This window comes from Rhinoraja longicauda, chromosome 5 (assembly GCF_053455715.1).
Source record: "Rhinoraja longicauda isolate Sanriku21f chromosome 5, sRhiLon1.1, whole genome shotgun sequence".
Classification (NCBI taxonomy): Eukaryota; Metazoa; Chordata; class Chondrichthyes; order Rajiformes; family Arhynchobatidae; genus Rhinoraja; species Rhinoraja longicauda.
The window spans coordinates 60,590,232-60,595,629 of record NC_135957.1 but is presented as its reverse complement, the minus strand read 5'-3'; the positions used below and the strand labels follow the sequence as shown (position 1 = coordinate 60,595,629).

The 5,398-nt window shown below is 38.9% G+C and overlaps 1 long non-coding RNA gene across 1 annotated transcript; it reads left to right on the top strand.

Moving 5' to 3' along the window:
* The first annotated feature begins 1,074 nt into the window (after positions 1-1,074).
* LOC144593700 (uncharacterized) lies at positions 1,075-5,177 on the top strand. The gene is made up of 3 exons (XR_013547281.1): positions 1,075-1,121; positions 4,435-4,575; positions 5,090-5,177. It is a non-coding gene; the product is annotated as an uncharacterized LOC144593700 (long non-coding RNA).
* Positions 5,178-5,398: the final 221 nt, after the last annotated feature.

The following is a 5,398-nucleotide window of genomic DNA, read 5'->3' as shown; positions in this document are numbered from 1 at the left end:
CCCAGAACAGATAGAGTTCTTCCCTCTTTGGCTCAGTTATAATAGTTTACACTAACAAACGTTTGGGGGTAGACACAAAAAGCTGGAGTAACTCAGCGGGACAGGCAGCATCTCTGGAGAGAAGGAATGGGTGACATTTCGGGTCGAGACCCTTCTTCAGACTGGTTAGGGATAAGGGAACGAGAGCTATAGACGGTGATGTGGAGAGATAAAGAACAATGAATGAAAGCTCTGCAAAAATGTAACAATGATAAAGAAAACAGGCCATTGTAAGCTGTTTGTAAGGTGAAAATGAGAAGCTAGTGCAACTTTGGTGGGGGAGGGATAGAGAGAGAGAGAGAGAATGCCGGGTCTACCTGAAGTGAGAGAAATCAATATTCATACCACTGGGCTGTAAGCTGCCCAAGCAAAATATGAGATGCTGTAGCTTCACTCTGATAATGGAGGAGACCCAAGACAGGAAGGTCTGTGTCGGAATGGGAAAGAGAATTAAAGTGTCCACAACCGGGAGATCAGGTAGGTTCAAGTGGGCTGAGCAAAGATGTTCCGCAAAACAATTGCCCAGTCTGCGTTTGGTCTCGCCGATGTATAAGAGCCCACATCTTGAACAACAGATACAGTAGATGAGGTTGGAGGAGGTGCAAGTGAACCTCTGCCTAACCTGAAAGGACTGTCTGGGTCCCTGGACAGTCGAATGAGGAGGTATAGCAACAGATGTTTGGGGATATTTGTAACATTGGTTTGGAATTTTCTTTGAGCTATTTCCAAAAATTACAACATTAATGTAGCAGCAGCTTTGAGAATATTCCTGCCCATAATTTTTCCTGTTGTATCCATTTTGCCGTATGTTTTACATCATGCATAATACCTGTTATTTATGTTGCATCTTTTTCAACTATTCCACAATTTAAAATTATTCAGCCAATGTACTTTCAAATCGATCAACTGCAAAAATCATTGGGCAAAATTTCATTAGGAAATTAATTGATATTTCCTTTGTCTGTTGTGCTGTGGAAAGGAAGATGGGGAAACAGAAGTTAATCAAATCAGAATCAAAACCTTTCTGAAATCAATTGGATGCTGCAAAAGAATACTGCAAGCTGAAATGCTATTATCAAGAGGTAAGGCACGGGTATCAGAGGTTATGGGGAGAAGGCAGGAGAATGGGGTTAGGAGGGAGGGATTGAATGGCGGAGTAGACTTGATAGGAGTAGTATTAGGCCATTCGGCCTAGAACATGATCTTATGATAATAATTAATTCATTGCTCTGTGAAAATCTTAAATGTTCAACTGGTTTATTAAATTCAAACTCATTACCTGATGATGCTAAATTTGGCATATAAAAAGTATTTTGAAACAAATTAATTATTTAAGGCATATTGACGGTGTTATAAATAAAACAGTATATTTGAAAGTTCAATTCTGAATAAATTTGCATACATCTGTTGGTTGATTGCCTTGACTAAGAATTACCAAAGTCACCTCATTCAATAATCGTATGCAATAACTGCAGAAGAACAATGTCAAACTTTGCTAGACATCCAGCAAAAGTCTCCATTTTCCATTAACCCAAATGAGTGCGCTATCCTAAGAACGGATACTTTAATGAAAATCACATTTTTCAACTAGGTTATAGTCTCAAAGTTCAGTCATTCTGCGTACATAATTACCTGTGATTGTTAGAAAATTGTTAAAGTAATGGATACCTTGCTGCCAAAGTATGAGGTCACTGCAAATGTCTTGAAATTAAAAATAGAACATAATCCTTTGTGAAAACGAGCATATTAGAGAAATCAAAGAAAAATTACCAAATAGGAGGTTGTTCAACATACTGCATCTTTGTCAGTCGACAAAGAGCTACCGATTCATATCCCAGTTTTAAGCAGGTGATTCCCCAGCTGTGCAGGTCAGGGGTCTTCAAGTAGACAACAAAGCATTTTTTTTTAGAATGGCGAATTTCTGCCCATATGCCCCCTTTTAGGCAAAAAAGTTCCAGACACTAACACTAGCTGAATTTTCTTCTCAGCTTCCCTTTAATTTTTCTACCACTTACTTTAATTTGATGCTCCTGGTTTTTGACCTGGTAATTCAGTGAGAGGCTTCTAATTTATTCTCTCAGTCCCACCATAATTTTATCAACATTAACCTAAAATAACCCCAGTCTATCCAACCTTTCCTTTTCATTAAAAGTTTCTAGTTCAGTCAATATGTCGATAAATCTCCACTGCAGCCTCGCATCTTTCTTGTAGTGTGGTTATCAAGTTTAACCACATTAAACTCTTTCCAGCTTAATGGCATCCTTCCTATAGCAGGGTGACCAAAACTGAACACAACACTCCAAAATGCAGAAAAAACAAGAGGGCAGGATGGTATCATATCATCATATCATATATATACAACGCGGAAACAGGCCTTTTCGGCCCACCAAGTCCGCGCCGCCCAGCGATCCCCGTACATTAACACTATCCTACACCCACTAGGGACAATTTTTACATTTACCCAGCCAATTAACCTACATACCTGTACGTCCTTAGAGGCAAGCTGGGATCAGGTGTTCGGTTGATGTGGGAGTCCATGTGGTTACAATAAATGTCAATGGACAATTTAATATGGATGCAGGAGGGTCCAAAAAGGGGAGATATCAGAAATGGTCCGAGTGAATTTTGAGAGTGGGGTGGAAGACTGTTATGAAGTTTATAAAATTGATAAATTGAGGCAGCAACAATGCAGTCATCACTGTGGAGAAGAGTTAGGGAGTGGTGACAGGCTCCATCTGCCCATTATCCCCTCCTCCCCTGGTTCTACCTATTGCCTGCCACAATATATGAATTGATTATGTCAATGACAGTGCAGGTAACCAAAATCATATACCTGCAGTCAAGTTATTATGCTTTTCGTAGGACAACTTGAAAGAGCTGCCAAAAAGTCAACAGAGAATTTATTTCAGCTAGGAGATAAAATGCCACAAGTCACTTCAGCGATGCTGGGAATGCTGTTGAAACAGCTGCAGTTGTCTGAAACATTCTTTAAATTGGAGCACGTACTCACTCTTTTATAAATGACAAAATAAAATTGAGTTTATAGAAATTTAAGATTTATAAGAATGTGTTCTTCTCCATAAATTGTATGTGACTCTGCGGTAATCTTTCCAGTAAACTCTTAGTGTAACTGTTAGGAGGAAAGCACTCCAGTTTAAAATAAAAAGGACACAAAAGGTGCAGGAGTAACGCTGCAGGTCAGGCAGCATCTCTGGAGAACATGGATAGATGATGTTTCTGGTCGAGACCCTTCTTCAGACTGAAGGGAGGTTCAGCACTTTGGGTCCCTTGTGTGTTATCCAGCATCTGCAGTTCCTGGTTTCTACATATTAAAATAAAAAGGACAGGTACATGAATAGAAAAGATTCAGAGGGATATGGACCAAATACGGGCAGTGGGACTAGCAGAGATCGAGCATCTTGGTCGACCTGGGCAAATTGGGCTGACGGGCCTGTTTCTGTGCTTTATGGCTTTATGAATCTATGACTCTATATGCCCTGGGTAGTTTATTCAGAGTACAGATAGCGATCTACACCTCCAAAGAGTTAGGTAAAGGATTTGTTTGACAATTTTGCTGTTTCCCAGACAAAACATCAAGAATGTGTTATTTCCTAAAATCAGAGCTCCGTTCTGAACCCATTTTGTTGTGGTGGTTGATTTGTGCCTGTGCTGCTATAATTGCCTTCTTCTGACCAGGCAGATTTCATTCGTCCCATGATCATTAGCTTCTTCGTTTAGCTTTATATCCCAGATGTTTTGATATGTATTTGATGTTTAATCATCACTATTTCACTGATGTACTATCAGATATTGAAACCACTTGTTGCAAAATTTTGTAAATTAACCAGATTTAAATTGCATCACCTTGCACTGTCACTAGATGGCACAATTCATAGTATGGGCAGCTTAACTCAGTGGTATGAATATTGACTTCTCTAACTTCAAATAGCCCTTGCTTTCTCTCTTGCTCCATCCCTCCCCCATCCTAGTTCTCTGTCCTCCTGATTCAATTTTATCTTTGTATGCCTTTTCACCTTCCCCTAGCTAACAATGATCTACTCTACATTTTCCTTGATCTATGTCCCCTTTGCTCTCTCATCTTCACACCTTGCCCTTCCATACCTCTGTGTCTTCCTCTCCTGTCTCTGTCTGAAGATGGATCTTGACCCCAAATATCACCAATTCCTATCCAGAGATGCAGCCTGTCCCACTGAGTTTCTCCAGAATTTTGTGTCACAATTCATAGAATATTTTACCAACCTGATTTGGGCACAAAGTACTATTGTTACTTATGAATTGGGTTATTAATAGTACCATAGCAGAAATCACACAAAGGAATTGATCAGTATGTACAATGGTACAAAATCCAAATAAAAATATTTCTTCCTCTAACAGAACAAGTGAAGATGGTGACAGTTAATGGGAATCAGGAGTATCATTTTATCCTAAGATGAAGAAGAAATACTAGACCCTCAAAAGCAGTCTGTGCTTCCAACCCTTTCCAGTCAGCAGATGAGTAGAGAGAAAACCAAGCAGGTAAATGTGACGTTTTACAGACCTTACCACCTGAAATTGCTTGAGTTGCATTTGTACTTAAAATATAGAATCAGACAATATTGGGTCTGGGAGGCAGGGAGGTGGTGGTGGAATATTTTTCAAGAATCACTCTGATTATGTTTTTCTGTCTTATTCTGAATTGGGGAGAAGTATATTAACTATCTTTTGTGCATTGTCAGTTCAGAGGGCTTTCCAAGGATGGGGCATGGACACCTTCATTAAGACTTCCTCGTAACTTACAAGTATTATAGGAATCAACACTAGAGTACTGGACATGCTTATATTCCAACACTACCTTTGAGATGTGACTGTCAATACTTTTTGTTGATAGTAGTCAATATATTTTAACATGGTCTTGAGATGGCAGCGGGCAAATTATCCCTTAAAGTAAAAAAATTTAAGTGAGTATTTTATGGCATAAAATAATCATGATTTTGTCAAATTACAGGTGAATTGAGTGATCTAAGAATTTTTTGCCTTCATCCATCAACAGGTAAATTGCAGTATCAGAGGAATCCCAACTTTTCCACAGGAGCAACTGGTGGAAGGAACAGCAAAGATGATAATTAAGATTGTCAGAGGATAAAATACTTTAAATCAGATTTTCTTGTTTGTGGTTTAGTTACAATGACTATTATTGACCGATTGAATTTAAATTCAGTTAATTAAATGATATGCGATCTGAAGTATAATATATCTGATATTGGTGACCACAAAACTAGCAGGTGGTTGAGAAAATAAAGATGCTGTGCTATCCTCATCTGATTTGGCCTAGATGTTGCACTAACCCTACAGTACAGCA